This window comes from Dreissena polymorpha, chromosome 4, assembly GCF_020536995.1.
Source record: "Dreissena polymorpha isolate Duluth1 chromosome 4, UMN_Dpol_1.0, whole genome shotgun sequence".
NCBI lineage: Eukaryota > Metazoa > Mollusca > Bivalvia > Myida > Dreissenidae > Dreissena > Dreissena polymorpha.
The window spans coordinates 129327011-129340544 of record NC_068358.1 but is presented as its reverse complement, the minus strand read 5'-3'; the positions used below and the strand labels follow the sequence as shown (position 1 = coordinate 129340544).

At 35.1% G+C, this 13534-nt stretch overlaps 1 protein-coding gene across 7 annotated transcripts in view; it reads right to left on the bottom strand.

Annotated features, from left to right (window-relative positions):
- Window positions 1-13534, bottom strand: part of LOC127876445 (OTU domain-containing protein 7B-like) — a 72958-nt gene that overhangs the window by 32824 nt on the left and 26600 nt on the right. Inside the window, exon 1 of one of the 7 annotated variants that reach the window (XM_052421738.1) lies at window positions 10085-10176. The exons of 4 other annotated variants lie outside the window; for them this stretch is intronic. The gene's annotated coding sequence lies outside the window, so the exon portion shown is untranslated. Of the gene's footprint in view, window positions 1-1682; window positions 1834-3051; window positions 3173-10084; window positions 10177-13534 lie in introns of those variants that run through there. 2 more of the 7 variants (XM_052421737.1, XM_052421739.1) reach the window with 2 other exon arrangements.

Genomic DNA, 13534 nt, shown 5'->3' with positions numbered 1-13534 from the left:
AGAGTGTTTACAAACCAAATGTGGACGACGGACGGACGGAAAATGGACAAAGATCAGTCACAAAAGCTCACCTGAGCAATCAGGTGAGCTAAAAAAATTAAAGTGTCAATTGCGTTTGGATTTATTTTTTTATTATAGGTTTCAGTTTTATTTCTGACAATTTAAACTGAATGTCATTAAATGAAAAATGTTCACATAACCATATAAACAATTATTAAAGTCATTTTTATGCTGCAGATTTGAATTAATTAAACACAATGTATAATTTCAAAACAACATATAACAGACATTGCATTTCTATAGAGTGCAGACCTGACTTGCAGCAGTGCTATTGCTGGACTGTCTAGACGCTTGGAATCAAAACAATATTATGCCTTAAGATTCTTAATAATGACGGGAATGACAGAAAAATAAACTGACATTAAAAGTGAAATTCGGTCTAAATTGTTTTTATCTAACCAATGTTCTTAGGCAGACCACAGATGGTTGTGTTTTTATTACAACGGTATAACTCTTTAAAAAAGATTGTGTTATAATTATAGTCAAGTTTCCCCTCACATTACAAAGGCATAATTTTCCCTTAGACATGTTTAAAGGATCAGCATAAACAAATTGTTTAATTTTCTGGACAAAATTTTCATTATTATCATTATGTCCAGATTTTTATCTATGCAAACAAGTATATAAAAAATAATGTAACAAGGGCTGTTTGTAAAACATGCATGCCCCCCATATGGGCTGTCCGTTGTAGTGGCAGCCATTGTGTGAATACGATTTTTGTCACTGTGACCTTGACCTTTGACCTAGTGACCTGAAAATCAATAGGGGTCATCTGCGAGTCACGATCAATGTACCTATGAAGTGCCATGATCCTAGGCAAAACCGTTCTTGAGTTATCATCCGAAAATCATTTAACTATTTCCGATCACCGTGACCTTGACCTTTGACCTTGTGACCTCAAAATCAATAGGGATCATCTGCAAGTCATGATCAATCTACCTATGAAGTTTCATGATCCTAGGCGTATGCGTTCTTGAGTTATCATCCGAAAACCATTTTACTATTTCGGGTCACCGTGACCTTGACCTTTGACCTTGTGACCTCAAAATCAATAGGGGTCATCTGCGAGTCATGATCAATCTACCTATGAAGTTTCATGATCCTAGGCGTATGCGTTCTTGAGTTATCATCCGGAAACCATTTTACTATTTCGGGTCACCGTGACCTTGACCTTTGACCTAGTGACCTCAAAATCAATAGGGGTCATCTGCAAGTCATGATCAATCTACCCATGAAGTTTCATGATCCTAGGCGTATGCGTTCTTGAGTTATCATTCAAAAACCATTTTACTATTTCTGGTCACCGTGACCTTGACCTTTGACCTAGTGACCTCAAAATCAATAGGGGTCATCCGCAAGTCATGATCAATGTACCTATGAAGTTTCATGATCCTAGGCCCAAGCGTTCTTGAGTTATCGTCTGACAACCACCTGGTGGACGGACGGACCGACAGACCGACCGACAGACCGACATGAGCAAAGCAATATACCCCCTCTTCTTCGAAGGGGGGCATAATAAAATAATACAATAATCAGCAGTTTTACTCAAACAAACACAAAATATCAACAGACTATTTAACAAGAATAAAAGCATACTGATAAAAATACTTAAAATACTATACCTCCATGGAAAAAATTCTTATTGAAATAATAGATATTGGTACAAATAATTAGATCAGTGAAACAAATGTTTACAAGACAGCATTATGAATTAAAAGGTTTACACAAATCTAATATTTCCTTATCACTTTTTAGTTTTGACAATGCACCTTATTTTGTAGTTATTATTGATTCAATCTACACAGCAGAAAATACACGCTTATGTGTTTGCCATATATTACAAGGAAGGAATTCATTCAGATAACACTAGGGAAATCACATGTAGCATACTGGTGAAACCCCATGGCCAGGACTCACACTGAACCACAATTTTCTTTGAGAAAACCAGTTTTAGTTTGTTGGCTTGTGAATACCATTAATTGAATAAAAATATTAACTGATAATACAGTTAATATAGTGAATCACCACATAGTTACATTCAAAGTTAAAGACATTATTTTATATATGGAAGCACAACTATCATTGCAATAGTTCATGTCACTACTGGCATATCAAATGGATAAATGTTTTGACAACATGTTTCTATGGAATGTAATATAGGAGCACATTTCATTCACCACATACAGTACACACAAATCCTATTTATTATACACAAACTTAATCTTTCTTAAAAAAATTACTAAAACCTAAGACTACTAGAAACATCTGTGCAGAATTCTTTCACTTCAAGAATTCAAAATCTAACTTAGTCTGTAGGATTCAGGCTGAAGGCCAATGCAGTTAATCATTCAGATTGAAATTTTACAACAGCTTAAGTGGCATTGGTAAAACATCTTAGAAAATCCCTTCCCCATCCACTATACTTGCCAAATTAAATAATTATGCATTGGAGTGCAGAAATTATCAAATGATCAAACAAGCAGTATGCCAAAAACATCCCCTGGTCTAAAAAGGAAGATCTAAAGAAATCATAAACCTTATCTAAAAGAATTTAGATAAAGAAATGTTTAGCAAAAGTGCAAGCAACTACAACAGTCATTTAAGATGACAAATTCCCTCTTCCCAACCCCCCTTAAGTTTTATTTTTAGCATATGCAAAACTTCAGTATTTACTATTAGTTAAATTAATGTCAAATAATTGTGTTCGCTTCTTCACATTGATTTAAAGAATCATTTACATGTACAATTATTGAAGTATAAAAAGTTTGCTGAAGTTTATGGGCACATAATTCAGCAAAACATCTAGCGGCATACACTTTGGGAGCATAAAACAAACATTATCTTTTTACAACATTGATCATATTGAAGCGCTTTTAAATTACCAGAATCATGAATATTAATTTATGTACACAAAATAAAGAGGCACACAGCATCGATAAAATACAAAGGCACAGAAAAAGTCCTCATTTTATTAGAGCAGTATTAATTTACCTGTAGAATAAGCTTTGTATTCCAGCTGTAATGAATGCCACAAATTGATCCTGTTTCACAGTGAACAGTGTTCATGCCTTCACACAATGAGGCCTAGACAGACAACAACAGTAGATTTACATCTTGTTATTTGTATCACATAGCAAAACCTAACACAACAACCTGTGAGTCATTCGCCTGTCTTGGCAGAAAAACTATCTGTTTATACCACTTGATCCACAAAAATATGTGCAATTAAACAATGCACTGAATAATTACCAAGAATCATCAAGTGTTTTTATTTTTCAATTTAAGGTTCAGCTGTTGGTATCGGAGCCCAAATACTATCATGTAATATATTTTATTGGACAATAACTACATTAAATTTGAGAAGGAATTTATTATTTAGCAAACAACAGTTCATTTTTCTTTGAAAGAGTATTGCTTACTGGTAATTAAGTAAAATGGTTATTATAAAACACTGTTTCCCAGAAATGTACACAAATGAACATCCTATGTAGGTTTAATTCCATAAAATGGATTTCTTCAAACCATCATGCAGTATTCATGGAAAAAACATGAGAAGTCCATGCCTTGTCATAAATATTAAATCAAGGAGTCTTACACTGTTGATACACAACCATTATCTGCAATACACTACAGTTCCATTATATCGCGATTGACGGGGTCCAAAGATCGCGATATATCCGGAGCGCGATATAAATCCAGACATGTCTGACTTAGTTGTTAAGCAGTTGATGTGCAGTTAATGTGTCAAATTTCATCGGTGTTTTCATTTTATGTACGGTGCTGCTTTATCTTTGTATCGTAATAATTGCAAACCAATTATACATGTACTTTTGTACAACAACAACAAAATATTTATTTGTATAAAAGTAATATCGTAATTTAAGTTTTGATTACCGTGGAAATTGTAATGCCATTATTAATTTTTATTTTCAGGTACGATCAGCGTAATATACACCTACATTTGTGTAGTGTATAAAAGATATACACCTACATTTGTGTAGTGTAGAAACCTAGATTTACGCTACTTTCCTAGTTATTATTTTCACGTTTTAATAAGCGATATGGCAAGTAATGCGCTTCAACAAATTATCGTTGCATTAATTACGCACAATGTTAATGTTTCGTTTGATTCTCAAATGAGCTTTACTAAATTTGGAATCCGAAACACGCTTCCGAATTTTAATGCTAATGCGACAATAACAAATTCAAGCGTCAAATAAACAGTGCTAAAATATCCTTTGTCTCCATAAAAAGTGCGGGAAAATTATGCAGACATGTAGAACGTCGCATGGAAAGTGAGGGTGTATTTTGTGTTGTATAAAAACATGAACATCACGTCAGGCGATTTACGCGTGTTCAGTGGGAAAAAAACGCCCCAATTGGACGTTATTTCATCACATCTTTAAATAGTAACAATTGCCAAAATGTATTTGATATTAAGAATAATTGCGAATGTGTGTGTGTACTGAGCACTTTTATAGTAAATATTTACCGGAGTTTGCTTTAAAACTGGAATATACGGGATTATCAGGTAATGATGAGCGATATCAACTGTATAATATAAACAAAATGAAACGACTTTATATACGCATAGTCAAACAATAGTTATAATAAGCTGAGAATTAACAAAACGACAATTAAGTATTGATTATTGATGTGGCTTCAAACTGCTAATTGTCTCAGCTAAAATATAATAGCAAAAACAACAAACTGACATTATTATTGAGAATGAGACACTAATAACTCAAGTGCTTCAAACAACTCAATCTGTGTTAAAACAACACTGTCACTTACGGACTGTTTTCACGCTTTACTGCGTGTCAAGTATAAGCCGCGAAATAACTGGTGATCAATTACTAGCCAAAACCAGTTGTTATCGCAGCTTGCATATTGTCAGATTATAACTTGTCAACGAATTTTTTATTTTTTTTAAATGTGTTTTTGTGATCATTCTTGCCGGATTTTTTGGGAGCCATGGCCGACTCGCGAAATAATGGACAGCGCGATATAACGGATCGCGATGTAACAGAGTTGCAGTGTACTTGATCATTCAGAAATACATCTGTCAGTGGCTCTCCAGACAAGCTGCCATCAACATGAGCACTAATTAAAGCCTTACACTCACAATACGCATTTGCATATATGACTTCACTCAAACTTAGCACAGGTGAATATGCAGTACACTAAAAATAAGCACAGGCTCATAAGCTTTGGACTGGCAACTTTTTTCAGACTTGCTGAAATGCTCAGAATTAATCACATACGCCGGCTTTCTAAATTTCTTACTTTCAAGCTATTATATAAGTTTCTTCAGGTCGGATATCAAAAGGACAGGGTGCTCTATTGTCAAAACGACATGCTAAAGCCATCAATGTCTCTGTTCATATTATTCCTATGGCATACATATTTTCAATACAGCATGTATTATATCAAATCACATGAATATTCATTAAACAAATTGTTTCAATAGTAATAATACACAAGAGCTGTGTTTGTGAAACACAATGCCCCCTACTGCGCTTTGAAGCCATATATTTGACCTTTGACCTTGAAGGATGACCTTGACCTTACCACTCAAAATGTGCAGCTCCATGAGATACTCATGCATGCCAAAAATCAAGTTGCTATCTTCAATATTGCAAAAGTTATGACCAAGGTTAAAGTTTTGGACAGACACACATATACAATGAAAGACAGACTGTGAGGCCAAAAACACTATACCCCCGATCATTCGATCCAGGGGCATAAAAAGCTTCTTTCACTGTGAAAATTAAAGGGGCCTTTTCACGTTTTGGTGCATTGACAAAATTTATTATAGTTGTTTCAGATTCGCAAATTTTCGATTTTAAGTTATGATATTTGTGAGAAACAGTAATACTAAACATTTACCATGCTCTAATATAGCCATTATATGCATGTTTTGACAATTTAAAAACCTGAAAATGATAAAGCGTTGCAACGTGAAAGGATTGAATAATTTGGAGAGTTCTGTTGTTGCCGCTATATTTTGTGAAACTACCATGATTGCTTATATATAGTATAAAATACATCTGACATTGTATGCGGAAGAATGTTCGAGAGGTCTAAGTCGGAGACTTTTTACGCCAGGATTCCAGGGGTTAATGGTTTGAGCCCTGTTGAAAGTTACTTTTTTTTCTTTTAATTTTTTTTTTATTCTTGATTTTTTACTAGAGCTTTTTAGAGCAAAAGTTTACATTTATCAATAGAAAGCATTTAATGACAAACTTCAAAACATGCCAAAATCTGTGAAAAGGCCCCTTTAAGTTAACAAATGGAAACATAACGAGGGCTGTTTGTAAAACACGCATGCCCCCCATATGGGTTGTCAGTTGTAGTGGCAGCCATTGTTATAAACCATTTTACTGCTCCAGGTCACTGTGACCTTGACCTTTGACATACATGTAGTGACCTGAAAATCAATAGGGGTCATCTGCAAGTCATGATCAATGTACCTATGAAGTTTCATGATCCTAGGCGTAAGCTTTCTTGAGGTATCATCCGGAAACCATTTAACTGTGTCAAGTCACCGTGACCTTTGACCTAGTGACCTGAAAGTCAATAGGGGTCATCTGCCAGTAATGATCAATGTACCTATGAAGTTTCATGATCCTTGGCCTTATCGTTCTTGAAATATCATCCGGAAACCATTTTACTGTTTCAAGTCACTGTGACCTTTGACCTCATGACCTGAAAATCAATAGAGGTCATCTGCCAGTCATGATCAATGTACCTATGAAGTTTCATTATCCTAGGCCTAAGCTTTCATGAGTTATCATCCAGAAACTTTTTTACTGTTTTGAGTCACTGTGACCTTGACCTTTGACCTGAAAATCAATAGGGGTCATCTGCCAGTCATGATCAATGTACCTATGAAGTTTCATGATCCTAGGCTTAAGCATTCTTGAGTTATCATCTCGAAACCAATTTACTGTTTCATGTCACTGTGACCTTGACCTTTGACCTAGTGAACTGAAAATCAATAGGGGTCATCTGCCCGTCATGATCAATGTACATATGAAGTTTCATGATCCTAGGCGTAAGCATTCTTGAGTTATCAACCAGAAACCATTTTACTGTTTCGAGTCACTTTGACCTTGACCTTTGACCTAGTGACCTGAAAATCAATAGGGATCATCTGCCAGTAATGATCAATGCACCTATGAAGTTTCATGATCCTAGGCCTAAGCGTTCTTGAGTTATCATCCGGTAACCATTTTACTGTTTTGAGTCACTGTGACCTTGACCTTTGACTTAGTGACCTGAAAATCAATAGGGGTCATCTGCCAGTCATGATCAATGTACCTATGAAGTTTCATGATCCTAGGCCTAAGCGTTCTAGAGTTATCATCAGGAAACCATTTGGTGGACGGACCGTCATGTGCAAAACAATATACCCCTTCTTCTTCGAAGGTGGGCATAAATATAGGATCTTGCATGAGTTGTCATATCATATTATATTTTATTAAACAAGTTCAGGACTTTTGTTAGTAAGCGAGCCCTAAGACAACAAACAGCTTGCCATTACTTGTTAATAAGGACTGTTATTATTATAATTAAACAAACTAAATTTAAACAAAGGTTAATTTTATTTTTGTTTTGTATGTATGATTTAAAATACAGTCAATCTTGTATTAAGAGACCACTTAAGGGAGTATTAAAAGTGGTCTCTTAATAAAATGGTCTTTAAATAAAAAAAGGCCATTCTGGAAGAATGCTTACCCTCAATTTTAATCTATATGAAGGATAATCTCTTTTGTCAACAATGATTTTAACTTTTATAACAAGGGACAAAATTGTCACAAAACCAGGTTTTCATTGTGAAAAAAAAATCTGATAAAGGGAGAAAACTCAAACTGAACTTTTGAAATGAACAAACAAAATTAACCCCCTTTGTAAGTTTGTTTAAAAAAAAAAAAATCTATTATTAGTCGTGGCGACCTTGACATTGGAGATATTGACGTGATTCTTTCGTGCGACACACCGTACCATGATGGTGAACAAATGTGCCAAATGATTTTAAAATCTCACAATGAATGACATAGTTATGGCCAGGACAAGCTCATTTATGGCCATTTTTGACCTTTGAACTCAAAGTGTGACCTTGACCTTGGAGATATCGACGTAATTATTTCGCGCGACACACCGTCCAATGATGGTGAACAAATGTGCCAAATGATTTTAAAATCTGACAATGAACGACATAGTTATGGCCCGGACAAGCTTGTTCCGCCAGCCCGCCAGCCAGCCCGCCAGCCAGCCAGCCCGCCCGCATTCGCCAATCTAATAACCAGTTTTTTCCTTTGGAAAACCTGGTTAATAAAATGAATATAAACACAATACATAAACAATATTTTACTTATAATGTGTTTTATTTTTTCACTTATTATAAAAATCATTTATTATAAATAAATTGTGTGTACATATTTATTTGCAAAAACAACATAGACAAGGAAATATTTTTCGCGTTTTTTTCACCTGACACATTATTTTCCACGTCTTCAAGCACCTCGGCTTTACGCTTAAGAATGTTCTGAATTTGAGTTTTACCGACTCCAATTAACTCATCTGCGATTTCACGTCCAAAACCCGAATTTTCTCGTTCAACGTTAACACTTTTCGTTTTGACATTTTAATTTCTGCATGTACGCTTAAGGAAATCTGACTCGATTATGATACATAATGAGCTGAAAAAATTAAAACACGTCAATTGAAAACAAACAAACAGACCTGATTGGAAAATTTATTAAGTAAATAACAATGTGATTGGCTAACAAATATCTTCTAATTAGCATAATTACAAATTGGTAATGTACGGATTTTGACAGATGTTGCCGATTAATAGTTTATTTTACCCACTTCTCAGGAAATGTTTGTCGCATACAGTGCATTGTTTCTGCACCTGTTATCTATTATACTCGAGAAAAATCGGGGCTGTCTCTTAACGTTCCACATAGTAAACTATTTAAGCTGTAGACTGTGCGTAATACGTTCCTCTATTATTCAATTCAATAAATTGATATGCTGTCTACAACAATACCGGTCAGAACCGGTCAACGAGACAAAGCATAACATAATGGTTGGTGTGAAAACAAAGCAGAGGTGTAACAGTACATCTTATCGGCTTACATAAACAATTAACACGGAATTGTCCCTGAAAGATCAATAGATTAACCACTTTTACCTCCTAGTGGTTGCTTAATTCAAGATTCGGACATCAAAATACTAAAAAATCAGCGGTCCCTGGTCGCGTAAGACAAAAGTCGCTTAATACAATATCATTATATAGCGAAAAAGCTCCGTGGGATTTCAAAATGGTCTCATAAGACAAAGGTCGCTTAATACAAGTGGTCGCATCCACAAGATTGACTGCATTAGAAACATGAAATTTTATCATTATACAAACTTGTTAATTATCAATAAATACCAAAATCGTAAAAAGTTTTTTTTACAAATGCCAACCCAAATGTCAACATTACAAATCTCTTAATAAATAGTACATGAAATAAAAACATATTTATTAACACAATAAATAAACAACATTGAAGTCTCTATCAGGGTTTTTTTGGCCCGATTTTATAGCCGAAATTCGGCTATGTTCCCAATCCCAAAAAGTATACTTATTTCCCAAAATGTGGCAAAAAATTCCCAATTTCCAAAAAAAAAAGTCTAATGCGTATTTTATCTCAATTTAAATTCAATTACATCTAACAAAGTTTTATATGATTTTGTTCTTTTAATTTGAATGATTATAAAGAGTTATATCAAATTTAGTATTTCCCTAATCAGTGGACTTTTCAGGTCTTTTCATGTGGAAAAAAGGCTAATGAATTTATTTTCCCAATTTCATGAAAATGCCGATAAAATTCCCAATTCCAAAGCCATGGGCTATCTTCCCAAAAAGTGGAGAAAAAAAACCTGTCTATGTTCAAATATTGTTTCAGTAGTACATTAATATAATATTCTAAACCAAATTCTATCTGCATAAAAATTAGGTAACACTTACTTGATTATATTAAGTTTTACAATTTCATTCAAACATCCCTATCTGCATTAACTATAATGTCGTTTTCCTGGCACAGAAAACACTCATTTTAAGGATTTTGAGAGCTGCAAATTGTTCAGCAATCCCAACTATTAACAATCTTACATTTCATTATGCATGTACTAGGCCATCTACTAATTTTTCAATTTTGCATTATTTGAAATGAGTAACTCTTAATTACACATTCACTTTTGGAAATAAATAGCTCTTTAAACCTGGCCACTCTGTGAAAATTGATGATTAAGTTGTAGACACTTTAAATGGTCCAAGTAGATTTCATTATTAATATATATTGGACTTAAACCATGAGTTGGTTCTAAAAATAGAACATGACTAGCAGTAGAAGTACAGATAAATATAAGGATTTGACATAAACATATTGAATAAGATCATGTGCAATGTTCAAAGTCATGAATCATTTTTATGTATTTGTTTGTGTTGTTGTGCTGTTTATAGGTGGATGTCAGTGAAACAGTGAACTGGTAACTGGGGAATACTTTTGTATAAATGTTTATGCTAATACATTTGAATGTTTTGCATTAGCCCCAACGAAGACGTTCATTATGAATGTCATTTGCATCCATTACACGTCACCAACATATCTGATCAAACTTTATTTGTGCACAGCGTGTTATACTGGACCAAGTGGATATGAGTCAGATAATTTTTTCCTTAATTACCTTACAATTTGTATTTTAACATGGCTACTTATACTTTAAAATATATTTGTTATCGTTCATTTTTACTGTTTTCAACAATATTTCAGTCATATCAGAGCCTTCAGTTAACCTTAGTTAACACTTTTGTTTGTATTTCATTTTTAAAGTATTTATTTAGATTTTCAGTGAGGCATGAAATAATTCACTATAATAAATCTGAATTTTATGAAATCTACAGATCCGATAGCACTATACTCATGAACACTTTTGTTCACAGAACAATTTTATAAAAACTTCACATCAGAAATTGCCAAAAACAGGCCATTCATTACAACCTAATTACAACCTTAAAAATGAGTCAATGCTTAGTAATGCTGTAGAATGATAGAGTTTTCATAAGTAGAGGCATGACGTCACAAGCCTTTTCATCCAGCAGTTCCCTGTAGATAGGTAACAGTTGGTCAGCTGTCACTATGATATATGTAACCTGCAATCAAACTAGCTTTCCGCCCACATCTTCATTTACAAAGGGAGACAACTCATCCATATGACACTATTAATAATAGGAGTTTACTTCCATACCCATGCAAAATATATTGACAATCAGCCAACTCCTTGCAGCAATTACTTCCCTTCTGGTAATAGTTATACTCCAGATACAAGCAGGGCCCATAGGGCCAAGCAGTGATATTTTTACAAATTTACTCATCTGAGTGCTGGAACTCCTTAACTTGCAAATCTTTGGGTCCCCAAATTGAAAGAATGAGTCCAAATATTACACAATAGTATTTTTTAAGAAATGTCAATTCGTTTTCTGGACTCGAAAAATTCCAAACTTTGCATCCCCAGAGGTTTTTGTGAGTCCAGGAGGCAGGACTCACAGGTAAAACAAGAGCATCCCATAACGGATGCCAACGCTCAGCTGCGGGTGCAGTTTTGAATAAATGAAAGCTTGTCAGATTAATTTTTTTTAGAGGTCACAGTGACCTTGACCTTTGAACTAGTGACCCAAAAATATGTGTGGCGTGTAACTCATCAAGGTGCATCTACATATAACAGTCTATTATGTAAAGTTGGAATACAACATTAATTCTAGAATGGACTGTTTCAGCTTCATTTGCTTGGTTTTGACCATGCAAATGTCAGTGGTCATAAAAACAAAGATTAAAGTCATAAATTATAGAGTTATCAATTAAAATTAGATGGACCTTTGCTCATGCACCGCATGGTCAAACCCCATTTGCTCATACACCGCATGGGCAAACCCCCTTTGCTCATGCACCGCATGGACAAACCCCCTTTGCTCATGCACCGCATGGGAAAACCCCCTTTGCTCATACACATGCGGTGCATGAGCAAAGGAGGTTTGCCCATGCGGTGTATGAGCAAAGGGGGCTTGCCCATACGGTGCTGAAACAGTCCATTCTAGAATTAATGTCTTATTCGTACTTTACATAATATACTGTTTTGTGAAGTTTCAAAAGTGTAGGTGGAAGCACTTTGATTTTAGAGCAAAATGTCAAGGTTTTAGCACGACACTGGCGGACGGCAGACGACACGACAAGCTTGCTATGACAATACCTCGGTTTCCTGGAAAACAGCCCTAAAAATCACTTGGGTCAAGGGGTCAAAATATTTTGTTTAGGTGGGGACAGTGGTCTAGTGGTAGGATGCTGGTCTAAGGATCGGAAGGTCCCTGGTTCGAATCTCCCTCGGGGTACTGGATTTTTCTGAGCAAAAAATTAATCCCACACTTGCTCCTTTCCACCCAGGTGTATAAATGGGTACCTGTGAGGGAAATAAGTCAATGTGCCGTGGATGCCTTCGGCGCCATATGTAAACGGATGACTTAAATCCCAGTGATCAGGGGGTTAATGTCGAAGTCAGCTGAAGATGCATACGTAATCGAAGCAGACTATAAACCGCACCTTTAACCTTTAGCCAGGTTTTTAAAAAAAATCATGAAATTACAGTCTGGCTGGTTCAGAATTTGAATAAGTTAATACTGAAACCTTATTTAGTAACACATTTTCTTAAGTGTTTCACATATTTTACTGATTCCTATGTCATCAGAAAGATGAATTGTTAATCTGTTAAAATTAAAAGTATCAAAATTCCAAATATGCTCATAGCTACCATGTGTGTAAGTTTCAAGGTTCTAGTGCTTATAGTGTAGGAGGAGATAGTGACCAGGACGGACGGACAGACAGTGGAGATAACCGCAATATCCCCACTCTTTTCAAAAAATGTGGGGATAATCATGTAACTAGATGTATTTACACATGTAAGTTTTCACAAAATTGTTTGATCAAAATGCTTGTTTCGATTGTCTTTAAAATATAATTAACTAAGAACATTACAAGACACGGGTATTGTTTCACAAATGTGCAATATGCTTGTCCAAAATAGTTCTTCCATTTTCAGAAGACCACACATAGACTTATATAAATTTGGTGCAACTATTCACTTCATTCTCCATGAACACAATGCTCAAAGTGAGGAAAAAGACAAGAGCACCGCATAAAGGGTGCCACGCTCAGCTGCGAAAACTTGTCTGAATTTTTTTTTTTTTGTAGAGGTCACAGTGACCTTGACCTTTGACCTAGTGATCCAAAATGGGTGTGGCGTGTAGAACTCATCAAGGTGCATCTACATATGAAGTTTCAAAGTTGTAGGTGGAAGCACTTTGATTTTAGAGCCATTGTAAAGGTTTTAGCACGACGCAAGACGGCTGAGGGAGGACGATGAGCAG